Consider the following 10,446-nt stretch of genomic DNA (forward strand, 5'->3'; position numbering starts at 1 on the left):
AATATTTGTTGTTTTGATCCATGTTTGACATATTCTTTCAGGAAAATCCAACAATATGATAAACAATAAGAGGGAAATCTAGAAGAATTCAGATTTTACCAAGTGATTGCTATCACTGCAGCCTTTAAAGAGAAATCAAATCAATGTAATGCATTGACAACCTCATTGTAGAATTAATTAAAGCACAAACAGAGCCTCCTAGACTTTCAGTGTTGACAACTGCTAAAGTACATACTCTTATACAAGAGTTTAAGGTCACCCTTGAGGCTACTCTCCATAGACCTGTAGTTAATAAGTTGCCAATGTTCATTAAGAATGGTCATATTGCAAGGCCTGAGACTAGATGGAGGCAATGGTCTAGGGTGTTTTGCAAGGGTTGCCATTGTCACCTCAACAACCTTCCTCCTATTGTTTAGTGGGGTTTTAACCACAAGGGATGCTTTCCTATGCCACCTACAAGGTATTCTAATACTATGCTTCAAGGTGACTTATTTTGGAGGTCTAAGGACAAGTAGAGCAATTGGTAGGCCAAATATGACCAAGATATTCAAAGCTAGGATTCAAAATCTCTAAGGTTAGATGGTAGACCTATGACAAGGCTGCTATAAGTTGTGGTTTGAATGATATTCAACTTTAGGAGAAATTGCATATAGTAGCCTTAGAGAAACCCTACAAATGATATTCAATAAGAATGGAACAAGGGTTTCTAATAGAGGCTAGGGCTAATGCAAAAAAGAAGGGTTTTAGGGCTATCAGATATGTGTAAACAAAACGAAACAGAGATTACATTAGCCTATAAGGCATGAAATACAATCTATGATGGTAGATTTTTCTTTTATATGGTTTAAATAAATTATCCTACAATTAGAGTCACTCCCATGCAATATAATAGCACTTTACACACAAATATGCTCTTAAAACCCTAGTGGCTACCCTAGCCCTCAAGGAGAAAGAGGGCGTTTATAGGCAAAATTATTTACTTTTAATGTGATCAACACACTTATAGACTGATGCCCTAACCAACAAGGGAAATAGGAGTCTTAAATGGAGCAAAATACCAAGGAAGGACTTGACGGATTAAGGGGGGATGCACTAGGAAACCCACTTGTAAAACCCTAGTTACTATTCTTGTGAGGGGAGAAATTAATTTTGTCTACACACTAGGAGTTTAATTATAAGGTTTGCATACTAGGAGTTTCCTTATAATTATAAGGTTTGCACACTAGGAGTTTCCTTATAGGCTATTAAGAAGAAAATTCGACTTGCAATGATGAAGCAAGATTTCACCAATGATAAGTGTTAGCGATCAAAGTAGCAGGGTTTGGCGAGGTCTTCATACTAGCTACATAGTAAGCACCTTAGGAAAACAATGTCACCACAATGTGTCCTGTTGCACACATTTTGTCAAAGTTCCAAGGAAGCGGAAGTGCCAAATTTTTTCAACAAGATCGAGTCATCTATCAGCAGTCTACATGTCATTGTAAACCCATTCTGCAAGTTATGTAATGTAAATGATCCTAGTAAGACCTTGAATATATGTAACAACCTAGGTAAACCTATGATTTTGATGACAAATTTCATCCTAGGAGGTTTTTTAACCTTGTTGATTACCTGTGTTTCTAAACACGGCTAATCAGAAGAGTTTTTTTCCTCCAACTTAAACCCCAAAGCTAGGGTGAAATTTATTGTCGAAATCTTAGGTGAGTCCTAGTGTTTTTAGTCGAGTCTGATGTAAAAGTGATTTGGGAATAATTTAAGCTAGTTGGCTTAATTATTTTATTACAAATCACTTGGTTTACTAGATCATATTGTATCGCGGATGGGTTATGTGTCTAGAGGGTCTAAGCCAATAGTTTATTCCCCCTTTGAGGTTTGTAAATGTAAAATCTTATGTATTAGAGGGTGGAAAAATAATTAAATCCCCTCACGTGTAAATTAATTGTTTTTTTAGCATAATAAGAATAAATCCTAAGCCCTAAAATTAATTAATTGGAGTCAAAATTAAATTGTTTTAGGAAAAATAATTCTCCAAGTGGAAAAATTGGTGGGTCTTAAAGAAATCAATTTTTAAAGGTCCTCCACCAACAGAATATTGTATATTTCAATAAAATTTGGACCTTTGGACCTTGGTGGTTAAGTCAAAGTCAAATTTTTGAGGAAATTAGCTCAAAATAATTAATTTTGAGCTTATAAATATGGAATTAAATGACAAATTCGAAAATTCTTCAAAAATAAAAAATCAAGGGCCAAGATTAAAATATAATCAAATATTTTTCAATGGCCAAGATTATTTTGATGAGGATCAAAGAAACTCGTCGTTATTTTTCCACTTGGAGGATTAATCTATAAATTAGAGAGTCATTTGAGTCTCTAGCATCTTCATCTCTGGCTAGAAAATTGCTGTTGAAGCATCTTTGTAACTATTGTCCCACTAGGAACTATTTTTTCTATCACAATAAAGACTTTGAGGTGAAATTCAAGGTGTTCTTGCTTATTGATTTGTGGTATGTGCTGACTACAGACATCTCTATGTTGTGTTGAATATTGCTAAGATCTGCTTTTTCATTATATGGAGATAAAATCATTCTATTGATAGTTTTGGGCTAATTTTAGGTGGATTGATTCCCCATGTGATTTAACAGATTATTTTTGAAATAAATACAAAGTTCTTGCATGTACTCCAGTCCTTGGCCTCCAAGTTCACAAACTTGGGCATGAACCACTGTTGCTTGGATCCCAAATATTTGTATGGTGGATTAAATCTTCGCTAAGGCTATGTTACCCACCATTTTGTGCGTGATATCCTTATGAGAAAATTCTTCTCCATGATGGTCCTTAGACGGCAGCCAACAGCCCCTCACAACCACCAACTAGCAAATGTGCCATTTTTCCACCACCTAAGCTAGCCATGTGATCCTTCACCCATCTGTCATGATCGTATGTTTGAAGGTATGCTTTGTTATTTGGTAATTGAGTAATCTAGTTTATTTATCATGGAAACTTTGGGCATGGATTAATGGGGGGATTCAATGAAAAGAGTGTTCTAGGTCTGTGCTCTTGTCCCCTAAGTCTCTTTTGGGATGTTAACATTGCACCCTAGTCTCGTGGGATCTCGTTTACTGACCTATTGGTTTTAGGGATGGTACTACATGGGAAACCCTAATTTTGGTTGCATGGTCTCGCTCCCCAATTTGCATATATTACACCCCTTCCATTCATTACACCCCCAATGATCTCTCCTCCCACTTGGGTCCACATTCCTCCAATGGGTCCACATAGGGTCAACCACCCCCTCCCCTTGCCTCACATCTTGAGTCGGATTTGGAATGATGCCTAGATGTTGATGCATCTAAAAGAAAAAGAAAAAGCATAATTGGCTAGAATCAACAGGAAATTGTACCACAAAATATGGTCGGGACAAAAGCATTTAGCACGTGGGAAAAAGCCATGACATGAGCTCTAACCCATTCCATGTCCATCACCATGGTTCCTACATGGCCCTTGATGAGCCCCCTTTATTATTCAGGAACCCATGATTGTTCCAACCCCCGGTGGGCAATGAACTGCCCCACCTTATAAGGGGGTATCCACTGCTATACTTTAAGCATCATGCTCTCATTACCTAGAGCCCCGAGCAGTTAACAAAAGAAAATCATAAAAAGGAAAACGACATATGAAGAAGCGTGAAAAAATCAAGGTCGGGGTTACTCATGCACCACGATTTCTCCCTACTACACATTACTTACCCAAGTGTGGGCTTCCCTTTTATTAGCTACCTGTTGACACCTAATCCTCTGGGATTGGGTGAATTTGGAATGTGAACAGTCATCAGAAGATGAACTGAGCAGTCACATTCTTTGTATATAACAATAGCTACCTAATGAAATAAATCGTATCAGTTTTCTGTCAAACTGGAGTTACTCCTGGTCTGACATGGTATCAGAGCCAGATTCTCAAAATAGTTGTAACTCCCTTAATTTTTTGCTACTGTGGGCTGACGTTCTGACCTGAGCACTGTCCTCAACGCCTCTGTCCTCTGCGTTGTAATTCATTGCCTCACGCCTCTGTCCTCTGAAGGATTACTTTGGTGAATGATTAATTGGTGCATCTGCGTTTTTTGAAGAACGCCTCTGTCCAGAGCGGAAGGCTGACAAAGGTGAATTGGTATTGCGTTTTTACTGCATTTCTGAATACGTTTGCTGCTGTTGCCGCTGTTTTGAATGCTATTTCAAACAAATACGTTTCCCTGTGTACCTGGAAGCCGACGTCCTTGGAATAGGCCTTACCATCGAGGGCGTTACTGCTGGCGGGTTGAATTTCCGAATCGGTCACGGAAAGCTCCCTCGTACTTGTCCATGTGATTCATAAATATTTGCAGTGCGGAGTTAGAATTTTTTTTGGAATAGTATGCAGTGTTGAATAATATGCTGTGTTGAATGGTTGAGCATTTGAGAAGAGAGTCAAAATGTACTTTTCGAACTCGAAAACGAGCAAACAGCCATATGTTTTAGTCGATTCTTAAATGTTTTTAAAACCCTCTTACTTAAAAAAAAACCCTGATTTCAAAAAAAAGGTGTTCGTTACTTCACCAACCAAGGGTTGAATTTTTCTCAATACCATGCATTCCACACGCCGGATCTTCACGCTGTCACTTCTCACCGTGCTTTCGACTTCACTGTTTACGCAGATTCTCCGCCTCTTCGAAGCCTGCAAATCGGTCATTTCCGCCTTCAAGTTCTCCAATTCGGTGCTCAAATGATTGAGACAAGCCGTGAGCTTGCACAGTATATTGATCGAATTCCGCCTGTATCTCAAATCATTTCGATCAGCATCTGACTGTAAATATATCTCTGTATTAAAGTTTTGTTAGTGGGTGCATATTCATGATATGCGCCACCTATGGTTTCATTCGAAAAAAAGACCTCCCCTCGATTGAACGAGTATAATGTTGGCGCAGGGAATATGTTGGATATATTATATGAGGATGCTTTTATAAACATTGGAGGGATTTGAAGAAACATAGTGCATAAAGTATTTGAAATCTTTTTGCCCTTTTGAGTACAATTTCATTGTATATCAGCAGAAGTATTTTTTTTACAGAATGCATTCAATCATCTCTATGGTAGGAATAGTTCTCACTAGCAAGGAGAACTATCCTGAATGGTTTCGGATGATAAAACACACCCTCATCTTCAATGAGTTGTGGAAAGGAGTGTGTGTCAGAGAAGGAGACAATGACCCAGTGCAGCCTACATCAGACAAAGAGCTCGTCATTTGGGAAAACAAGAATAGCAAAGCCTATGCATTAATCTCAACATCTGTAAATGAAGAAGTAAGTCACCATATTTCATCATATTCAACTGCCTTTGAAGCTTTACAAAAGCTGAAAGAACTCTATGACTCACATTCTGCACTTGAAGTTGTTCAGCTCATGATTAAACTCTTCACTCTTGAACTGAAAAATAATGATCCTCTTGCTCTTGCATCTGAAGTAAAGTCTATAATGCATGATATCAAATCCACTAAGGTTGAGCTGGATATCCCTCTTATTGCTTTTCTCAAGGCACTCTATCCTACTTACTCCAATATCTTGAATCTTTACAAGCAAATGGAAATCATAAAGATATAACCTTTGACTCTCTTGTGAAAAAGTTTGCTGAAAGAGAGAAAGCCTTTGGAAAGAAGACAGCCCCTGAATCTTCTGAAGACACTGTGTGCCTTGCTCATAAAGAAAAGCATCCTGCTCAAGATTCTACAAGAGGAAGAGGTGGACGAAGAGGAAGAGGAAGATACTTCAAAGGCAGGGGGGGCAGACATTCTCAAGGAGAAAAGGCAGACTTACATTGCATTCGCTGCAAAAGAAATGGATCACATGATGCCTCTACATGCAAGCTACCATGGGACAAAATTGAGCAGAAAAGAAACCAACAGAAAGGTAAAACTGATGATACAGACAAAGGTAAAGCACCTGAATCTGCTCACTATATTGAGGCACAATGTAACATTGGAGTAAATGAAGATTTGTTTAATGCTTCACTTGCTTCTTCGAAAAATTATTGGTTGCTTGATTTAGGAGCAACCTGTCATATGACTCATAGAAAAGATTTTTTTGAAGATTTCACTGACAATGTTGATGGAGCAGTATACTTTGCAGATCAGTCAAAAATCAAGCCATCAGGGCTTGGCACAATCAGGCTTAAACTGCTTGGTCTTCCAGACTTTCTTCTGGATCATGTTCTATGTCTCCCACAGCTCAAGAGAAACTTGTTGTCCTTGGTCCACATCCGGCAGCAAGGTCACTCCATTCATATGTTTGATGGCAAGCTTGAGGTAAGAAAATCTTCTGACCACTCACTTGTCATGAGGGGAATAGAAGAAGAAAGACTTCTAAAACTGCAAGGAACCTCTGCTCATGCACAACATTTCTCATATATTTCTCATCATGAAGAAGGTACACTTCCATCAAGTTTATTATGGCATGCTAGATTTGGACATTTAAACCATGACAGTCTCCGCTTATTGAAGAAAAATGGTGTTTCTGGTTTGCCTACGATTCCTAGGAAACATAAGCAATGTGATGCTTGCATTCTAGGAAAGCATAGCAAACAGTCTTTTCATGATTCACATTCAAGAGCACATAGGAAGCTTGAACTCATTCATTCAGATTTATGTGGTCCAATGCCTATTCCTTCTGCAAATGGAAATAAATATATCATGACATTTATTGATGATTACACCAGAATGTGTTGGGTTTATTTATTGAAGAACAAATATGATGCTTTTCAAACATTCAAGAATTTTCATAAATGGATTGAAAATGATGCACAATCTCATATTGGGTCTATTCGCACTGATAATGGAAAAGAATATACATCAAATGAATTTGAAAACTATCTTCGCCAACATGGGATCAAACATCAAAAATTTGTGCCTTATAATCCCCAACAGAATGGTGTAGCTGAAAGAATGAATAGAACAATCTTGAATATGGTAGGATCCATGCTTTTCTTCAAAAATGTAAAGATAATGTTTTGGGATGATGCTGTTCTATGTGCTGCATATATAAAGAATAGACGTCCATCTATTGCTATAAGAAACAAGACTCCTTATGAATTGTGGTATGGACATGTTCCTTCGGTAAAACATCTCAGGATCTTTGGTTCCACCTGTTATGCTTTTATACCAAAGGTACATAGAAACAAACTTGGTGCTAGAAGTCGTAAGTGTATCTTCCTGGGGTATTCAAACACCTCCAAAGCATACCGCCTCTATGATGAAGCAAATAAAAAGTTTGTTGTATCTAGAGATGTAATTTTTCTTGAATCATCCAAATCTGACAATGTTGTTGAGCGGCAACTTGATCGCTTGGATAGATTCGCAAAAACGAAATCATTTCAAGAATTTGATAATCAGATTCCACATCTTGAAGGGGGGATTCCTATACTAGATCAACATGTGGAATCTTCTTCTGAAGAACAATCTCCCCTGCATGAAACTCCAACAACAGATGATGCTTTAAGTGATGTAATTGATAGAATTGGGAGACTCAATCTTGATTCAGTCCCAACTCAATCAACAGAGCAGCCTGGACCATCTCAGAAAGGTCCCCCGAAGTGGATGACAAAGACACTTGAAAGTGTTCATCCTGATGAAATTGGAAAAACAGGAACCAGAAATTCAAATCGACAAAATGGAGGTGATGTAGATGACTCTAATTCACCTATTGATATGGATGTTACTTATGATTGTGAATTGAACTTGTCTACAGATTTTGAACCAACTTCCTTCAAAGAAGCTGCTTCTCATGATGAATGGAAAGAAGCGATGCAAAAGGAGTATGATGCCCTCATAAAGAATGGCACTTGGAAGCTGGTTGATCCTCCATTTGGAACCAAACCAATTGGCTGCAAGTGGGTCTACAAGAACAAGTACAAAGCTGGTGGCTCACTTGACAAGCACAAAGCTAGGCTTGTGGCAAAAGGTTTTGCACAGAAGGAAGGGGTCGATTATGAGGAAACTTTTGCCCCCACAGCAAAATGGGCCACCATCCGGACACTCTTTGCACTAGCAGCTCAGAACGGTTGGAAAGTTCATCAAATGGATGTAAAAACTGCCTTCTTGAATGGAGATCTAAAAGAGAATGTTTTTATGTCCCAGCCTGAAGGATTTGCTGTGAAAGGACATCAACAAAAAGTATGCAAACTTGTGAAGTCCTTGTATGGCCTCAAACAAGCATCGCGAGCCTGGTATGAAAAACTAACTGAGCATCTTCTGAAACTCAACTTCAATCATTTTGATCTTGATGATGCAACTTTATTTGTCAAGAAAGTTGGCAAAACAGTTGTATATCTTGTGGTATATGTAGATGATCTTTTAATGACAGGGAACAATGAAAGCTACATTGCATCAATAAAGAAGGAATTGGGGAAAAGTTTTGAAATGACTGATTTGGGCTATTTTCATTACTATCTTGGCATTGAAGTAACCCAACATCCAAAATCCATATTTCTTTCTCAAAAGAAATACATTGGAGATTTGTTAAACAAATTTGGCATGACAGAGTGCAATCCTCTTTCTACTCCAATGGAACAAAACTTAAAGCTCACATCTATTGAAGGAAAGGAATTTGAGGATGCAACAAAGTATAGACAGCTTGTAGGAAGTCTCATCTACCTCACTACTACCAGACCAGACATTTCATTTGCTGTTGGAATTCTCTCCAGGTTTATGCAAAAGCCTTGTGAGGGACATTGGTCTGCTGCAAAAAGAGTTCTAAGGTACTTGAAGGGAACTCAAGACCTTGGAATCAAGTATAAACAGGTGGACGACTTCAGCTTGACTGGATACTCTGATTCAGACTTCGATGGAGACAAAGAAACTGGGGTATCTACTTTAGGATATGCTATGAGTCTTGGATCAGGAGCTGTCTCTTGGAGATCACGCAAACAATCAGTTCCAACAGATTCCACAACAGAAGCAGAATACGTGGCAGCAGCTGAAGCAACGAAAGAAATTGTGTGGCTTAGAAAAATTCTTGAAGATTTGCAGGTAAAACAAGTACAATCAACTCCACTCATGATTGACAACACCTTTGCAATAAAGTTGGCCAAGAACCCAAAGTTCCATGATCGTACAAAGCACATCAATACTAAATATCATCTGATCCGACATCATGTTGAGGCCAAAACAATCCATCTTCGTCATTGTTCCACAAATGAGCAAATTGCAGACATCTTCACCAAAGCGCTTGGAAGAGAAAAGCTTGAAAGATTCAGAACGATGCTTGGACTCACCAACATCCCTTCAGATTAAGGGGGGGAATGTTGACACCTAATCCTCTGCGATTGGGTGAATTTGGAATGTGAACAGTCATTAGAAGATGAACTGAGCAGTCACATTCTTTGTATATAACAATAGCTACCTAATGAAATAAATCGTATCAGTTTTCTGTCAAACTGGAGTTACTCCTGGTCTGACACTACCCTTGTATCGTGGCATGTGATCCAGGTTGCCCCCTTTCATTCCCTACTCCATTACATCATTATGCCACATGCCACCACCATTTGAAGGATGTACCATGGACATACCACCCCCTATAGAGGTAGAAACCACCTAATAGGATGCTTGGTTAACCCTATTTGGAGTTGGGAGACATTATCACATGCCAAAGCCCACTATGGAAGGGCATGCCATTATGAACCGCTCACTTGTCATCCATGGTTTATAAACTCTTTTACTTGATTTCTTTAATGACTTGGTGTGTTTGAAGGCACAGGGACGCATTAGATCTTATGCAGGATTGCAAGTCGTTTCCATTTGGGTTTGGTCTCCCTATACGGGGTCCTAACCCTAAAGGGCTACATTGACACACGTACGGTGTGTGTAGAGAGACATGGGCCTCCACAACAGCAGAAAAAACTCCATGGATACCCACAACCATTCAAAGATTGATCGTGGTTCACTTATTGGACGAGGAAGATGCACCTGATCCATCATGCCCAGTTGGCCCCAGAGTTGCAACATACACTTAGCAGATGATCCAAGACTTGCACGATGATGTGGCATCACCTACACCATCATCCTAGCCCTTGCAGGAAATCTACAAGCATATTCCATTTGTTTGGTGACCCATGAAGACACTTGTGTGCCCCCACATGTCATTTGGAGCACCAAAGGCTATTACAAGGGGTCAACCCCTTGTCCACTACTTTTGGGAGTTCAAATACACATTATGGCACATATGGACTCCATTAGGCCTCCTACAAATACCAACAACATGCATTATTCATTATTCGACCTCTTGAGAGGCTTATTCTTTTGTTTATGAGCTATTTTGGTGGGCTTGTCACCAAAAGTTAGTTATTTTGCACATTATTTTGTTGTAGGGGCTAAAGTAGGCCTAATTAGCTAAATCAAACTCATTAGAAGTGTATAAATACAAGTGAT

This window comes from Pinus tabuliformis, chromosome 1_1 (assembly GCF_031772625.1).
Source record: "Pinus tabuliformis cultivar Carrire ecotype Pingquan chromosome 1_1, CPIR1, whole genome shotgun sequence".
Lineage (NCBI taxonomy): Eukaryota > Viridiplantae > Streptophyta > Pinopsida > Pinales > Pinaceae > Pinus > Pinus tabuliformis.